This window comes from Anolis carolinensis, chromosome 6 (genome assembly GCF_035594765.1).
Source record: "Anolis carolinensis isolate JA03-04 chromosome 6, rAnoCar3.1.pri, whole genome shotgun sequence".
Taxonomy (NCBI): Eukaryota; Metazoa; Chordata; class Lepidosauria; order Squamata; family Dactyloidae; genus Anolis; species Anolis carolinensis.
The window spans coordinates 42,035,245-42,054,365 of NC_085846.1; the positions used below are offsets into that span (position 1 = coordinate 42,035,245).

The 19,121-nt window shown below is 39.1% G+C and overlaps 1 long non-coding RNA gene across 6 annotated transcripts in view; it reads left to right on the forward strand.

Annotated features, from left to right (window-relative positions):
* LOC103279199 (uncharacterized) overlaps positions 1 to 19,121 on the forward strand; it is a 58,263-nt gene that overhangs the window by 3,958 nt on the left and 35,184 nt on the right. For 4 of the 6 annotated variants that reach the window (XR_010007234.1, XR_010007232.1, XR_001730469.2 and 1 more), the window contains exon 2: positions 702 to 852. This is a non-coding gene — a long non-coding RNA (uncharacterized LOC103279199). The remainder of the gene's footprint in view (positions 1 to 701; positions 853 to 19,121) is intronic. The other 2 variants (XR_001730471.2, XR_001730470.2) reach the window with 1 other exon arrangement.

The following is a 19,121-nucleotide window of genomic DNA, read 5'->3' on the forward strand; positions in this document are numbered from 1 at the left end:
GCCTGCTGGTGCATGGGCTTCAGGAGGTGGTTGGCAAAGACCATCACAGCTTCTGTACTCTTCCAAAGGCCAACACATTGGATGGGGACTTCAAGGGTGCAGAAGAGTAGCAATGGCCCTTGTCAACCACTGACCAAGGCCCACACAACAGCTAGCTTTAGGAGGTATCTTCCTGCAGTATGAGGCTGCTATGTGATGACCATGCAGCAGCCGAGACTTGGTGGACGGGAGGGGGATATAATTCATCCCTCCTTCATTCCAAGGTATTGTATTGTGTGAATTTGTGTATATTTAACCTTGCTTTGTTAGCATATGAGAAGACATTTGAATCCTGTAGGGGTTCCAGGGTTTGTTGGGCCAAGAAAACAAATGTGTGTTGCTGTGAATTTTCCAGATTGGATGGCCATGTTCCAGAACATGGCCATACAGCCTGGGAAATTCACAGCAAACCAGTGATTCCAGCTATGAAAACCTTCGACAACACGTTAAACATAAATGTGTCTGGTTTCAAGTATTAGTAATGCTGATTACAGTTTCAAGTGATGATCATGGCAATGTTTATGATTTTGGGATTTAAAAGTTCATATTATGTCTCTGGGTGGCTGCAAAAAGGTCTACAAAGTACATAGGTAACTTTGAAAAAGTAAAATGAAGCATCGCATTGACTGTATACATGTTTACTTTATGTTTGATGTTTCCAGCCCTTTGATGTTCAAACTATTCCTAAGAGCTATTGTTGAAGCCTGAATCACCAGAAGAAACAGCAGAGATGACGGCCACCCCTGCCTTATTTCCCTTCAGAAGGTACACAATGGAGACTGCAGATTATTAACTATCACTATACAGCACGGAGTAAGTAGCATTGGCAGGAAAATTAGCCCAAAGACCACATTTAAATGTCACTATTCCACATAGGACAAAAGCCTTCTGAGCTAGTCAATTCCAAAGTCCTGGCTGTGTGGATGAGGTCTATCGTTAACTTTACATAAACAATCAAATGGTGACCTAGTATGCATCCAGACTACTATAGCTGAATATTATTAGTAAAAATGGCATTCAGTATCAAATAGTGAATAAAAAGAATGGGCTTTGACAGGTAAGATTGACTGGTTTGAATTTCCTATAAGGGTTAGGTAGTTTGCCTTCTATAATCTTTTAAAAAAATGCTTGGCTTAAGTTTAATAGTGCACAATTTGACTTTTATATTTGTAACTTGGAGACAGACAGATTCATACAGCAAGAGAACATGGCAGGGGAAGCTATGGGTGTGCCAGAAACAGAGTGTGTGATAGCTCTAATCTGAGAATGCAGACTGAGAAAGATGTTATATGGACCTCCAGCCAACATGGCATCCTATTCCTGCTTGCTGGATGTGTTTTGGAGTCCATTTGTATTTCTGACCTCTAAACTATGGACCTTTTCCCAAGTGCTTTACTATCGTGTTTCTTCTTAGCTCCCTCTTGTAAGAAGGCAGAAGTAGACCTCCCCAACACACCATGTTTACTGTTTTTAAGTATTTGAAAGTGCATTCTTCCCCATCACATGGTAAGAGCCTGTCTCCTCCCATTCTTTTGGATTGGTTGCATATGTGACTAAAATACTCCAGGGAATCATGTTGCAACAAGATCACATTTTTTCATGGAGAAGAGTAAATGTGATTTCAGAGGCACATTTCTATGTAGCAAGTTCTCAATTCCCAGGACATTTTTCTTGAAGATGGATGCTATGTACCTCATTTATCTTGTCTCACGGGACTGCGGTGGTGCATTGGGTTAAACCCTTGTGCTGGCTGAACTGTTGACCTGAAGGATGAAGGTTCGAGTCCGCAAGACGGAGTGAGATCCCATCTGTTAACTCCAGCTATGCGTGGATATGGCAGAAGCCTCCCAGTAGGATGGCAACACATCAGGGTGTCCCCTGGGCAATGTCTTTGTAGACTGCTGATTCTCTTATGCCAGAAGCGATTTTCAGTATGTTCCCAATTCCCTTCTGATATTAAAAAAAACTTTCTGCATAACTGCTCTGAGAACTATGTCTGCAAGAGATAGTGCCTAGAGAGGAGAATATGGGCCATGCACTCCTCTTCCTTCCCTCCACTGGCTATAGCAGCAATGATGGGTGACAGTATACAGGAAGAGAAAAAAAGGTACTGACAGGAGACTTGTTCACAAGTACAGTAGTCTCACTTATCCAAGCTAAACAGGCCAGCAGAAGCTTGGATAAGCGAATATCTTGGATAATGAGGGATTCAGGAAAAGCCTATTAAACATCAAATTAGGTTATGATTTGACAAATTAAGCACCAAAACATCATGTTTTACAACAAATTTGACAGAAAAAGCAGTTCAATACACAGTAATGTTATGTTGTAGTTACTGTATTTACGAATTTAGCACCAAAATATCATGATATATTGGAAACATTGACTACAAAAATGGCTTGGATAATCCAGAAACTTGGATAAGCAAGGCTTGGATGTCATTTTGACAACAAAGATGGGAACACCTTGGGAGCTCATGATTAAAGGCGATTTCCCCATCCCGTGACAGAAAATAGTGATGATATGCCTGGAGACAAGTGAAGCAGATTCAAAATCAACTACAAAGAAAACAGTAAGCACGTAGTTTTCCGACGGAAACCCCTTAAAGACAGTACGGGAGAAGCATGGGATGGGAACCATTGGATAATGTGGATTTCCCTTAATTATGCAGTTTCACCATGGGAAAAGATTCTGTGCCACTGCTCTGTATCCCTCTCCTCAGGATAAGGTACAGAAGGAAACACAGCACAGTTTTGTATTTCTAAGTCACACCTGATGAATGAGAGACCCCCAAGTCATCTTTGTCACCACCTGCTATGTGCACATCTTCCCAACTTGGGAACAATGCTCCCTTAATTGAATCAACTTACCTGTTATGTGGTTTCCCTCTTCATAGTTTTTACTAAGCATTATCTTTTGCAGTGAGTTACGCGGTCTCAGTATACAATGGCCTCAATTCAGTCATCTCTACTTTTAGTGGAAGTTCAAACTTATTTTGCTCTAAGACCCATTCTTAGAAATCCCAGGATGGTGAAGGTGTGTAATTTCATATCAGCAATTCTAGTAGGCATCAAATCACACTATGAGCACTTGCTGAGATGGCAAGAAAAAGATGTGACTACATTTCTAAAAAATAAGACTGCTTGTATCTTAAACAGCTACCTCTTCCCTTAGTTTGAAACAGGTTTCTTAGGTAACGTATAGTAGAAATACAAAGGAAAAGTCGTTATATAAACTAAGATGGAGATTAAATTTTGGGCGGTGCACCAGCTTTAAGAGTCAAGTGAGTTCAAACTGATTTGTGGTTAATACAGTCATCTTTAGGTGGTAGAATATCTTATTTCTCTACTGACATATTCTACTTGAAAGGCTAAATGTGGTAGTTTTCAAAACAAATGTAATAATTGGTCCATTAGAATCAAACAAAATCCAGAGGAAAGCAATGTTTCAGGACTAATTATAATTTTACCATTCTAGGCAATAAATTTCAACTAAATAGTTAACTTCCACATTCCTAATGAAGTCTGAAATGGGAAAAGTGAATTAAAAAAGCCACTGGAAAAGAGATATTTGGATGTTCACTTTGAATCAGACAAATTGGTAGAACTCTTCTTTGAAGGAATAATGTAATTATATGTATTAGGCCTAGTTTCTTCTTAGCCAAGAGCTTTCCCACAAGGGGGGGGGGGGCTTCTCATGTCCCACATTTTCGGCCTGATTCCAGTGTGAATAAAAAAAGTGATTTCTCCATAGGTTGAGGGCAATTGCTTGTGAGAAAGCAAAAGTTTGGGAACTCAGAAAATTCCATTAAGTTCTATATATGTATCAGGAGATTTAGGGCAATGGTGATTCGGTACTGGGCTGACCCCAAGCCACCTGGTGTTGGTCCCTGGCAAGTTTCTTTGAAACAACAGAAACATATACAATGGGCACAAATTTAGTGCCAGCCCTTTGCACACTGGAAGAAAAAAATTGCCAGTACCCCACATCAGATAGCTAGAGAAGCATCTATTGGCTATTGGTAGATATATAGTGGTTTATTGGCATTATGACAGTGTCAACTTATGGCAACCCTATACATGAGAAGCTTCAAAGACGTCTTGTTATTTAACCGCTCTAGTAACTCGGCTCCGTTGAATCTTTCCACCTGTTACATGTTCCTCTTTTCCTACCGCTTTCCATTTTGTGGAGCATTAACATTTTTTCTAATGAGTCATGTCTCTTGATAGAATAGTCCAAAATTAGATAACCTCTGTTTATGTTTAGCTCGGGGGGCAGGAGGATTTATTTGTCTTTTTGGTATCTGAAAACTTTTCTCCAGTATGAATCAAGGATATGACTATTTCCCCCTTAGAAATTATATACTTATTGTCAAGAATAATTTTTACAAAAAAGGGAAATAACAGGCACTAACAAGTTATCTGAGGTTTAGTGTAAAAAGGAGGTTACTTTGGCCTAATTTCTGTTGCAAGTCAGCTGGAATTCTTTTAAATGGGAATCAATGAGATTTACTTGAGTTTAATAAATGATGCTTAAAAACATGGGCATACTGTTCATTAAATAGATTGTTCTAAGGTGAAATTAGCCATCAGGTTTCAGCACTGGAGTTTGAGGTAAGAGAGCAGCCTGGACTAAATTAGGAAAGTTTTAGTTGTTCCTGTTGATAGAATTTCAAGCATAGGCAGCTTTAAAAATTAATTTAGGTGCATTATAAACTTTACCAGGTAAATTATAGACACATAAAACAAGCCAAATCAAATTGTGATGAACATAACTATAACTCTGCCTGATTGTATATGGCTGTTCCTACATTTAAATTCTTAGTTCACACAGTGCATGCATGCTCGAAAATATTTTAACAATATCAGTCATAGGACAGTTCCATTTCCAATCCCATTACAAATGATCACAACAAACTCAAAATGCTTAGTTATATTGTAATTATTAACGAACCTTCCAGTGAAATGCTCTATATAATGTATCATATTATCCTGTGCTATATTTTCCCCCGAATAATTTTACAAATTAAAAAGAATCTCTTCTACTGCAATGAAAATGGTTTTTCACTATACTTAAAATTATAGAGGTTTCCTCACTGAATAATCCTAAAGAAAGATGAAATAACTGTCTCAGTTATACAAACTAGCTAATGACTCATCATGAAAATGTCATGTCTTTATTATTTTGGTGTTTCTATTTTATGTTTTACTAGCTTGGGGACCCGGCGATGCCCGGGTCATTTGAGAATGGTATTATTTGTCTTTTAATGTTATGTATTCTGTTTGGAGTGGATGAACTGCAATTCCCAGAATCGTGTGGTGCAGTACTCTGTGGATGGGGGTGAACTACTGCAATTTCCAGATTCCCGGGGCAATTGTCCCGAAATATCTATCAGTATTCACAGCAGGCAATATTCAGTTTGTGTGGCAAGTCTAGATTCGTCATTGGCTGGCTTCAGTGGTCTTTGGATGGAGGTGAACTACAACTCCCAAAATCAAGGCCCCTTCCCACAAATACCTGCAGTATGTTCAGTAGGTCATGAGGCTTCTCTGTGTGAAGTGTGCTCCTAGTGCACTGTCGGTGGGGGTCAGTGTTTATCTGGTTGCAGGTGAACTATAACTCCCTTTTCCCCAAACTTGTCCAATATGTTGTATTGGTTATAGGGGCTCTGTGTGCCAAGTGTGATGCTCATTCATTGCAGGTGAACTATAAATTCTAGTACCTACTACTCCTGAACTTCCAGTCCAGTTCCCCTCCAAACCCACCAGTAGTAAAATCTGGGCATATCGGGTCTGCATGGTAAGTTTGGCCGAGAGCCATCATTATTTGGGTTTATAGCATTCTGGGTTTAGGTGAACTACAACTCCTGTATGCATCAGTGCTCTGACTTGATGCAGGGTGAACTACAACTTCCACCATGTGGAGCCAATCCTCAAACTCCTCCAGTAAGTTTAATTGCAGCTCAGTTCTGCTCTGTTTGTTATGCAGAGAGATTGGAAAGGAAAGGGCAGTGGGCAGGGCCAGGCAAATTCCACAGCAATGGAGAACCCTGGGATGCCTGCCTGTGGTGGAAGAAAAAGCAAAATCTAGGATGAAATTGTCCCCAAACGAAAGCATTCCTTGGGTGGTGGGCTGTAGTGTTTGGGAAGGACATTGGCAGGGGCTGGGATACATGTTCATGGCGCTCGCTGTAACCGAAATGTCAATGGAAAAGAGTGACTTCCTGGATTCTTAACCCTGGGAAGTATAGCCTGTTTGTGGAGGCCTGAGGCTGTCTGTGTGAGCAGACATCCGTGCCACATACACACATACGGGTTTTCGCTTTTATTATGGATTTAGATTAGATTAGATTAGTCTAAGTATAATAAAATTTGGAGAGCCAGTGTGGTGTAGTGGTAGGCGAAAGGAAACCCCTCCAAACAAATCTTACCAAGAAGATTCCATCATAGGTTTGCCTTAGGATTGCCATAAGTTGAATGTGACTTGAAGGCACAACAAATTAAATTTGGCCTAGTTTACAGAAACTGAACATAGATTAAAAAAATATCCTGACCTCATGAAAAGTATGAGGGTTTCTTTTGTTTTAAAAGGATCCACAGGATCTAAGAGAATGAATCATAATTAAATGAACTATGTCTTTTATGATGAGTTTACATATGTGAATCAAATTTAGTCTGTAGGCTTTATTACGTCAGCCTTTTTGCCTTGCAACAATCATGTTTAAGCAAATAGAAACATACTGGTATGGAAACAATCATTATACTTTTCTGCAAATGTACTATGATGCTACTTTAGTGATACAGAGTCTTACAATCACTTTTTGCACTTTCTCACTAACTCTGCTTTCCTACACATGTATGCCCTACCCAATGTATGCACATATTTCAGTTTGAAAATGAATCATTGCCATGATTGAGAAATTACGGCAGAACTATTAAAAAATCAAAAATGAAGGAAACTGTTCAACCTCTCCCGGCTAACATGTTTTTCCTCATTGGTCACTTTTGCCAAATGTGTATAAAAATAGCCTCCTATAAGTGGTTTATATGTCACCATATTGTTACATTCATAATGGTAAATCTTTATTGTATCTCATGTGTTTTTTGGACAAAATACTTGATGTATGAGTGATATGGTGCCAGTAGTGTTTCTGAAAAGCCATGTTGTTAGGTACTGTTGTAAGCAATAAACGGGCTTGGGTTAACTCACAAAAAGATTTTATTTAGCAATATAATACCACACAACTTCTTCTTGGGATAAATAGACCCAGAATGAACGGGGCATTGTTGGTAGTCCTATCCTCTTCAGCATATCCAACTAGTTTTGGGCCTTGAGACCAAGGCACCTTCTACACTGCCATATAAAATCCAGATTATCTGTTTTAAACTGGATGATATCACAGTGTAGACTCAGATATTCCAGTCTGAATCTACCATTATAATCCGCCATATAATCTACATTACCAGCTTCAGACTGGAATATCTAATGGTAGATTATAATCTGTTGTAATCTAGATTATATGGCAGTGTAGAAGGGGCCCAAGTGCATAATGGCTGAGTTGTAAGCAAGTACAATACGTAATCTGATAGTATATCATCATCCTTCCTCATGGCCAGATCCGTTAATTAACAGTTTTCTAACATTGTGAAGTTAGAGTTAACGTGGGAAAGTCTTATCTTAATGTGACCGATTTTTTTTATCAATGAGTCATAATATGATAAGTATTACTATGTATTATGTTTATGCCACTATTACCAAGATTTTAAATGCTCCTAGACTTATCTTAACCGCAAGCAACCACACTAGGATGATGTTTACAACCTTCTCCCACCAGTGCAACAATCAGAAGTATGATTTTCGCTACAAATCCTACAACAAATCTACAAACTGATCCCTGACGGGACAGAGTTGTCAATGTCATTGTGCTGCACCTGGGTCACTGTCTGAAGATCACTCCATTGCTCAGGGTGCTTGCTGGCAGTTAAGGTAGTGTTGGTGAGTTAATGCAGGAGATGATACATACTTAAATTTGAATTTGAAACTAAATCTGTGGTGTAGCATATATTTTCAGTTATGACTGTTGTCATGAATTCTACCCATTCCCCGTAGTTTCACCTTGGAATTTTGAAGCACTTGGAAAATTTGAATTTTCTGTAAGGCTCATCCATTTGTCTTGGTGCTCCTATGATGTGGGAGTTTTGAGTCTAATGTATCTTTACTGTCAAAACTATTTAATATTTTACATAGAGAATGAAGATCCCATTAATCATTCTACTTACTTGTGGAATGAATGAAATGTATAAGCTGAAAGGAAGTGAAACAAGTGCATACAGATACACTACTTTGACTGCACAGCTAACTTCTGGGCTTCTGAAGGTGTGGCATGCCACTGACCTGGGCATTCAAACATGAATTATTCTTCCCCAGCATTCCAGTCAAGGGCAGACGATAAAGAGGAAACCTGCTAAAAACTGTGACTCAGAGTTGCAGCTTCACTGGGTATCTCCAAACTTTCACTTCATTTTTATTTCTTCTTTCTATAATGTGACAAATATAAGAAGGTGGATTTCATTTTTAGCTGCACAGAAATCCCACCTCCATCTATAGAAGAAACACTTGTGGGAAGAGGAAAGTCTGTGGGGTTCATGCATCTCTCCCATCCACCATTCAGTTTGAGACATGCTGGCATGTGTAGGACTTCTGGGCCTGAAAGAGAGCTTATCTTACAATATTTGTGAACCTTTAGTCATTGTGATAGGAACACAGCACAGAAAGGATGCTGACTTCTGATTTACTTTCTGCTTTTAAAAGGGTCTCTCTTAGGCTTGAAATGTTTCAAAAAGGACAAAAAAGAGCAAATTTTCCCCATAGGGAAATTGGAGACACTTGGGCAAACATTTTTCAAACTTTTTACTGGAATTGGTATTGGGTGGGGACCTCCTTGTATACAATTCCTGAATGTGTTCAAATTGTCACCAAAGACCCATGGATTTGCCCCAAATCTGTGCAAATCCATGGGTTCCTGTTGAGGAGCATGAAGAAGCTGCTGCTCCATGCCCAATCTTACCTTCTCCCTCATCCCATGGGGGGAAGCATCGCCGGCCGGCTTTCCCCCCATTGAAGGGAAGACAACATGGGAAGGTTCCTGGGTTACTGCCATGGCGGTATGTGCGGCTTCATCTCCCTTTTTGGCATGGAGCCCAGTTCGAAGTCCCGTTACATCATGTGAAGGGCTCTGTGCCGTAAAAAAAGGTGAGGCACCTACAATGGGCACATCGGCCTGTCTGATGAGATCATACGCTACCTTAGCATGTGTTAATAGCATTTATGTACTACAGGTATACCTCAGTTAATGTTCTGGCCATTACTTATTTAATAATTTTTTTAGAAAGAATAGAGATAGGTTGCTACATCATGATATGGAGAGGATGAGGACTAACACATCTTAAATCAATCTCACTGAAACTGGCTAATTTATTTGCATTTTATGACAGCTACTGTATATTTTAAATCACAACTGACATTAGACACTTTCTATGTATTTTAGTCATTTCATTGGGGCCCATTTTAGTGCAATTTATGTTTTATTAGTGTAACTTTTATTCAAATATTTGCTTTATTCAATTTTTAATTCTATTTTCTCTTTAGTTATAAGTATACTGATGCTATTTTGTATCATTCTTGAATTGTGTGAATTTACTATAGCATTGAATGTAGAATCATAGAATCATAGAATAGTAGAGTTGGAAGAGACCACATGGGCCATCCAGTCCAACCCCCTGCCAAGAAGCAGGAAATCGCATTCAAAGCACCCCCGACAGATGGCCATCCAGCCTCTGCTTAAAAGCCTCCAAGGAAGGAGCCTCCACCACGGCCCCGGGGAGAGAGTTCCACTGTCGAACAGCTCTCACAGTGAGGAAGTTCTTCCTGATGTTCAGGTGGAATCTCCTTTCCTGTAGTTTGAAGCCATTGTTCCGTGTCCTAGTCTGCAGGGCAGCAGAAAACAAGCTTGCTCCCTCTTCCCTATGACTTCCCTTCACATATTTGTACATGGCTATCATGTCTCCTCTCAGCCTTCTCTTTTGCAGGCTAAACATGCCCAGCTCTTTAAGCCACTCCTCATAGGGCTTGTTCTCCAGACCCTTAATCATTTTAGTCGCCCTCCTCTGGACGCTTTCCAGCTTGTCAACATCTCCCTTCAACTGTGGTGCCCAAAATTGGACACAGTATTCCAGGTGTGGTCTGACCAAGGCAGAATAGAGGGGGAGCATAACTTCCCTGGATCTAGACGCTATTCCCCTATTGATGCAGGCCAGAATCCCATTGGCTTTTTTAGCAGCCGCATCACATTGTTGGCTCATGTTTAACTTGTTGTCCACGAGGACTCCAAGGTCTTTTTCGCACACACTGCTGTCAAGCCAGGCGTCCCCCATTCTGTATCTTTGATTTCCATTTTTTCTGCCGAAGTGAAGTATCTTGCATTTGTCCCTGTTGAACTTCATTTTGTTAGTTTTGGCCCATCTTTCTAGTCTGTCAAGATCGTTTTGAATTCTGCTCCTGTCTTCTGGAGTGTTAGCTATCCCTCCCAGTTTTGTGTCGTCTGCAAACTTGATGATCGTGCCTTCTAACCCTTCGTCTAAGTCGTTAATAAAGATGTTGAACAGAACCGGGCCCAGGACGGAGCCCTGCGGCACTCCACTTGTCACTTCTTTCCATGATGAAGACGACGCATTGGTGAGCACCCTTTGGGTTCGTTCGCTTAGCCAATTACAGATCCACCTAACCGTAGTTTTGTCTAGCCCACATTTTACTAGTTTGTTTGCCAGAAGGTCGTGGGGGACTTTGTCGAAGGCCTTACTGAAATCCAGGTAGGCTACATCCACAGCATTCCCTGTATCGACCCAACTCGTAACTCTATCGAAAAAAGAGATCAGATTAGTCTGGCATGACTTGTTTTTGGTAAATCCGTGTTGACTATTAGCAATGACCGCATTTGTTTCTAAGTGTTCGCAGACCACTTCCTTAATGATCTTTTCCAGAATTTTGCCTGGTATTGATGTGAGGCTGACCGGACGGTAATTGTTTGGGTCGTTCTTTTTTCCCTTCTTGAAGATAGGGACCACATTCGCCCTCCTCCAATCTGCTGGGACTTCTCCCGTTCTCCAAGAACTCTCGAAGATAATTGCCAGTGGTTCTGAAATAACTTCCGCTAGTTCCTTCAGTACTCTTGGGTGTAGCTGATCTGGCCCTGGGGACTTGAATTCGTTTAGAGAGGCCAAGTGTTCCTGGACAACTTGTTTCCCTATTTGGGGTTGGATTTCCCCCAATCCTTCGTCCATTCCGTGTTGCTGAGGTTGAAGATGGCTTTCTTTTTCTGAGAAGACCGAGGCAAAGAAGGCATTAAGTAGTTCTGCCTTTTTTGTATGTAAACTGCTCTGAATCCCCTTGGGGAGTGGGTGGTCCAGAAATAAAATAATAATAATAATAATAATAATAATAATAATAATATTCATTGTTAGATTTATGATTTTATGAATGGTCTCATTAGAAAATTTACACTTGGCCAATTCTGGGTACATAAACTAGTTTTTAATAACAAGGAGTAGAAAATGCATACTCCTACTCCCAGCACCCTCTATCATTGCCCCCCAAACCCTGCCAGTATTTTAAGTTGGATCATGAAGGATATGTGTAACAAGTTTGGTCCAAATCTATTGTGGGTGGGATTCACCTGGCTCTTTGGATGTGACTGGACTACAACTCCCACCATCCTCTATACCCCTCCCCCAACCCTGCCAGTATTGTAAATTGGATCGTGATGGGTCTGTGTACCAAGTTTTGTCCAGATGTCATCAGACCATGTAGGAGCCATCCTGGAAGCAAACATAGATACATGCATACGTGTTTTCACTTTTAGATTAAAGATACGCGTATATGAAATGAAAGAATCAGGTCAAGTAAGCCTTGCACATGTAAACAGTCATCTAGAGACCAAGGTCCTACCAAAATGCACGGATTATTTTTTCCTCCATCAATTTCCACTTATGATTTACGTGTTGGTGGTCAGATGTCTAGATTTATTCTTTTTTTTGCATGTTTGGAATAGCTTGTGAAGCAGGCTTATATGCTCTCCATTTTGCCCTCTATGTTGCTATTAAGATACACTCAGTAAGTGATTCTGGAGGCAATTGCTCTATGCCTTGCCTGTTGCCAGCTGACATACCCAGTTACAATAGGATCAACTAGAACAGAATCCCATTCTTACCCAGTTCTGGGTTTATTGCATTTTTTATTGCAAACACCTTGCTGCTAAGTCTGTTTCTCCATTTTATAGTGTTGAAACTACTAAAAAAACTCTTCCAACTAGACAGATTACAAGAAGAAAGTGGACTGGAAAGGCATAAAAAACTTTTTAAAAAGAAGCTTTTTTCTGAAAGGCTTTGTTAATGGTGGTATGCCTGTACTGCACACTTTTCCTACGATTTTAGTGCTCTGTTTTCTCAGCTGTTCTCATGCCTACTCTGTAAAGGAGGTCAGTAGTTATTAAGTTCATATTATAGGTTAGGATGTGTGGGTGGAGTTGAGAAAACGCTGGTTTGCTGGAGGCAACCTGAGGAATTTGTGGCCAACACAATTATTTAATACAAATAACACAATGTTGTCTTTCTTGAGAAGGTGCTATATGAGCTAATTTTCATCACATTTCAGAAGAAATATTTTTAATGTATCTAATACATACACAAATCTACTTTGCACTTAGTTAACAGAGGAAGGAAGGAAGGAGGGGAGAGCATAGTCTTGGCTTTTGTTGTAAATTCAGGCACAAGCAAACTGCCACTTAAGTTGCACATGCTTCCACATATATAATTGTTAGTATCTTGATCACCCTCTGAATCAAGATACTAGCATGTGTCCAGGTTTTCATCTGTGAAATATTGTATCCATCTAGTTTTATTTTTATCCTTTACAATTTTATCTTGTAAATCGCCTAGAGCATCTTGGATGGAGGGCGATTAATAAGTAATTAAATGATGATGATGATGATGATGATAGTTGAACCCATTGTTATCCCCTAAATATTAATTTTCCTTTTTGAGGGACTTTTTCTATGCGGAAAAAAAATCTGTGATTACTCCCACTTGTCTGAAGTGATACAGTGGCAGACACATACATTGTCACAACTAGAAACTAGAAAACTAGAAAGTTTTTACTGGAACTTAACAGTTTCTTTATCTGTCTCCCTTTTTATGGTTTTCCAATACACTTGGTAATGATTTTATTTTCTTATCATCTATATACTGTAATGGTATTGTCTCATAGTCCTGGCATATGAATATAATACTCATTATAGATGTAAATCTTCATAAATTTTATTCTTGCCGGCAAACATGTTATAATTTTTCTTCTCTGCAGTCTTCAGAATCTAATCGGCTGGGACTTACTCATTGCAAAAAATGCATATGGTCCTTTCCATCAGAAGATTCCTGATACTTATGAAATCTGTTTAAAAAAAAAAAATCTTTCAATTTCTAATTTGCACACTTAAGCAGGGCCAGAGCATTTGTGCTGAAACAGTTCTGATAGTGGATGCATATTCTTCTGTATTTTATCAGAAAAGCATTTCCTAGCTAGATAATAGGATAGTCAATATGGATTACTTTTTGAAACACGATAATAGCAGCAGAAATATTGTTTGATCAAACTTGGAAAAGCACAGATGATGAAAGAATGGGTTGCTAAGATTACACTTGGCTCGAATTGCTGCATTTATGTAATGTGCTTCTAAAGGGTAAACAATCAGAATATTTTTTTTTAATTATTGGAAATAATGTATGGACTTTTGGAGCAATAAGTAATCTAACAGTTATCAGGAGTATTTTGTTAGATCTAGAATGGAAAAATACTACTGTTTCTCTTTTTATTTTTTATTTTCATTGTAGTTGAGATTGTAGGTTTCAGAGTTCAAAATCCCAATTTATATGTTATTTTTTCTATCTATTAATTTTTAAATCATTACTGTAAATAAAAGCCAGAAACTGAAAAAAGGGTGATGGGGGGCAAAAAGAAAAGCATTTTCTAGTTTAGGAGCAATGAATTCTCATTCCCTTTGGAAAAGCATTCTTGGAAAAAATCTCAAAGGGCTACCTTTGCCATCGGTTCTGCAAGTAACCTACCATTCCTATGGCATTAATCATGATTTTTGTGCCAATTGTTTGCCACTCCTTCCTGATGGCGATTTAATATGTCAGTTTCATTCAAAGTGTGCTTTGGGCATTTGAGGAATTCTGATTTTCCCCTTTGTTGTAGCACCAAAGCATCAACCCAGCAGGACCTAGTTGTATTCAGTTTTTGGGACCTATGCATTCAATGTGGAATGTAAGCTGGACTACATTAGCCAAGAATTCAAACATTTAGAAATATTTGTAATTTAAGGAGCAGCCATTGACTGATTTACATAATAGTTCACTGCAATAAAAATAGGGCTTGGGGAAGTTTTTAAGATGATAGAATCCTGAACCATGGCACAGTTGTCTAATATATAACTTTCTCAAGCTCTTAAGTGGTCAGAATTCTTAAATATGTACATTTAAAAGACAAAGTTCTTTACTTTTAAGGGAAGTATTGTGTGAGCTGTACTGTAGTTACATCAGTTTCATACTATTTGAACACCCATAGTTCATTTGTTGGATCTGAGACCTTTTCATGGCTTTTGGGGTTCCAGTGCTACAATAACAATTTTACACATTCCTAGAATTTGTATTTGGAAGATGTACTTAGAATTCCCTGTGGAAAGCTCTCGTGATCTCTCTTGAACTACAGTAGAAAACTCTATTCCAGGAAATTACAAATTGCAGGATTCCATGGGATGTAGCAATTAAAGTGATTCAAACTTTATAATGTAGGCAGCCAAACTTTCAATACCAAAGAATCATTCATTTTCAGTACAAAATCCCATCTCTGTAATACTGTAAATCCAGATGGAAGGACTAAGTCTGCACTATCATATGATTCATGTCTGTTCTAATTATTTATATGCTGACAATGGACACACTGTGGTGGGACGTTTTAGTAGTTTTGTAGCCCTATTCATTTTAACGAGGCTTCTTCAAAACACCCTTCCTTCTGATGTCAATGCTAACATGATGCATTCCTGAGATACAAGGTGTCAGTAAAGAATGTGCACTTCAAAGTTTCAAAGAAGTCCCAAACCACTAATCCACTAACTAACATCACAAGAAGATATTTTATGAGTTTCCCTGCCATTTTAATTTGTAATTTGCAGTTTTCTACTTGGTGTAATCTCTGATTTTTTCAGTCTCATGATCAAATCAAGCATTAATATATATGTTTCCTAATCAAGCTGTGCTTTAATGAGCACCTGAATCTTGAACTGACAACACAGCACATATATCAAAATGCACACCAAATATCAGGGCATTTACACAGGCAATGGAATGCCTGAGATGACCCCCCCCCCCAAAAAAAAGGTTAATGTCTGCATGCACACCCAGGTGGTCCAAAGCCCAGACGAGATTTGAAAATCAATTCACTAAAGTTAAATGTGAGAAATATGAAAATTAATTGATGTGCCGGGCTGTGGTGCCGGCTGGAAAGCAAGCCAGCTGCAACAAATCACTCTGACCAACAGGTCATGAGTTCGAGGCCAGCCCGTGCCTGCGTCTTGTCTCTGTCTCTGTTCTATGTTATGGCATTGAATGTTTGCCTTTATGTGTGCAATGTGATCCACCCTGAGTCCCCTTCGGGATGAGAAGGACGGAATATAAATGCTATAAATAAATAAATAAATAAATACCAACACTAAACACCAACATTTAATTAGTTAAATTTTAATTAATTCATTGTTTAGCATGTTCATTTTGGAGCAGAAAATGACATCTTTAAGTTTGGCTCTTTTAGTTTTAAAGCCTTTCACCAACCAAGATTATTTCCTGCAGATGGATTACAATGCCAATAATACATTTGTTCAATGTATTATTGAAGGCTTTCATAGCCAGAATCACTGGGATATTGTGTGGCTTCCAGGCTGTATGGCCATGTTCTAGCAGCATTTTCTCCCGAGGTTTCGCCTGTGCTTGGAGCCCCCAGTGGCAAGCAGATTAAATTGCTGAGCTGCTCAACTTGATGTCCAAAAGGTCAGCAGTTCGAATATTGGGAGTGGGGTGAGCTCCCACTGTTAGCCCCAGCTTCTGCCACCCTAGCTGTTTGAAATTATGCAAATATGAGTAGATCAATAGGTACCACTCCGGTGAGAAAGTAACGGCATTCCATGAAGTCATGCTGGCCACATGACCTTGGGGGTGTCTATGGACAACACTGGCTCTTTGGCTTAGGAATGGAGATGAGCACCACACCACTTAGTCAGAGACCACTAGGGGGTGTTACAGAGAGAAGGAAACTTCATTTTATTGGTATCCACACTTTCCACATAAAATGAAGTAACCACCTCTCTCTAGCGCTCCCTAGTGGCCTCCGCACTGATAATGGAACAGTACTTGATATCGATATGCCATGTGAGATCTTGATTGATATGGTATAAATGCTTAGCATAAGAATTGTACAAAGGAAGGAGAACAACATGACTTCCATGTGCCTGGTGAAACTATCTTAGCATTCAGATTAACTTGATTCAGTGAAGACAGGACCACTTGTTTTTTTCTGTTAAGTGTAAAAGTGTTCCTGAGGAATGGGTTATCCTTAGGGGAGTTGCACCTGGCTTGTCTACATAGTGCCTCCATTGAATTCTGCAAATGATCCGGGTGGACTGCCAAGCAATAGTAATGATGCTTCATTGACACCTGCCAGGAAGGGATTTGCCCTGGGGTCCTCCTTCACCACATGCTTCCTGCTGGAGACATGTGCTTTCTTGTTCCTCCTCCTCCCACATCCGACTGAGTCAGAGATCTAACAAGGGGTGACCAGAGATTGCCCAAAGTGAGTGTAACTTAATGCAGCTCTATCAAGGATTCTGGGAAGCAAGGAAACCATCTGAATCTTACTCTTGGTTCATCTGGCCCAGTACTATCAATCTGTTTGGTGGCAGCTCAATAAGGTTTCAGGCACGGGTTTTTTTTTTTTGGTTATACCTGAAGAACCTTAGTAACATTCTCTTGTGCTCTCCCAACCAAGAATGAACCTGACCCAATCCTGCTTTGCTTCCAAGATTGGGAAAAAAATCAGTTGTGTTCCGAGTGACGTAATGGCATCTTGGTCACTCACTCCTGGTCATTATAATCAAATTGAGCTGCCTCTCTGCAAAAGGACATGCCATGGACCCGGGTATCCATTGAGATTTGGTTTCAAGATCCCCGATGGATCTTAAAACCAAAATATGTGGGTGCTCAAAACCCATTATATACAATGCCACAGGAAAATCCTGTTTCTTATATTCAATGGCAAATCAGTGTTTGCTTTTGTGATTTTTTAAAGCTGTGGATGGTTGTATCCATGGATATAAAAGGTCTAACTGCATTTGGAAAAAATGCTGATTGTCCCACATTTCGGACATCACTTTTCCAGAAGACTATATGAGCAGATGGGATACTGAATTGATAACAATAGCTAGGAATTGTTCTAGATTTAAATACAAGATTAGTTTTATGTAATTGTAAGCAAATAATTGGACCAGTATAAAATTATTTGATTGCTTTATATCAGAAAAAATCCAAATACTGTGAAAGTGATTCTAGCTTTGCATAGGCTGCCTATGTAAGTACTGTTTGTTCTTTGACTTCAGTGAAATTACTTCTAGTTTATACTGCTATGGGTGAGCTGTAGGACTATAGAACAATCTCATAACTACCTGGTTTGTTCGCCTGCATGATAGAGGAATGCTGTTGCCTTGATGCATATCAATAGTAAACCAATGTTCACCAGAAAATATGTCACTCTTGATGGCTAATCTACGTACCTTAAACATTCCAGCTCATGAAATAATTTATTGTTGAACTTTAATTGTCAAGAAATATGTATAATATTTATTTCTTTAAAAATTGTTTTCTTTTGTGCTTAATTTAACTATTTGAATTTTATGTGCTCAGAAACCATGTATCACAAAAGGAAACCATGAATAAATAAAAATTCCATTCCTCCTGACTCTTTGCCAAAATGAGAATTTCATACCAGCTCTTGAAATGTGTAAACTCACTAGAACAAAGCCTGGGCAAGCCTGTAGACATAGTGATTACACACGTCTTAGAGGAGGTTCTCCCTCGTCCTGAATGCAGTGAATAAGCACAGAAACCCATTAATCGTTTTCTTTTCTTTTTGTCACTGGTATGTTTGTTATGCTTCCTTAGGAATCCTATTGTTTGCTGGAAACACCTGATATTGCAATTGCTGTCATGATGTCAGCAGTAATTTTGCCATAGCGCTAGGAAACTTTCCACAAAGGGAGGTCCGATACCTGTGCGATTTTTATTTTTTTTAAATACCCAATTTCTTCCAGCTGTCTACTATATTCTCAAAATTACTTACATAACTGCATCAGTCAATTAAATGTTAATATATAGTATGACTCCCTTTATCTATGGGGGACACATTCCTGTCTTATGCAGAATATGAAAAATTGTGAATAACAGCTAACCCTGTTGAAATAAAGGGCTTTTGACCCAATAGTACCAGGGAATGATACTAGATAATCTTGAAAATGCATCAAAAGAACAATTTTTTTAAAGTGAAAGAGGCACCACTCACATGGATATAAGGGCTGTACTGTATATCCAAATCACAATTTCTATAGAGAGCTTCGAATATTATTTTTTAGAATGACTTAGTTATTTATTACTCTCATCAATCAATAAATCAATTACTGCGGTCCTGAAAGTTTACTTTCATAGTTACTCATTACTAGCATATTGCCGTTCATATTATGGTACTTTTTTTCCTTTTGAAAGATGCAGGGAAATGCTCTCTGGTTTCCCCAAATGGCCAATTCAGATATTGCACCCTGAAAATATTGAGAAAAATGTAAAAGTAATTTTCCCATCTATAGTACAAGGTGGCCAATCAAGCGACCCTTCCTCCTCATTGCTCTGAGTCGGTACACAGATAAAAGTAGTGAT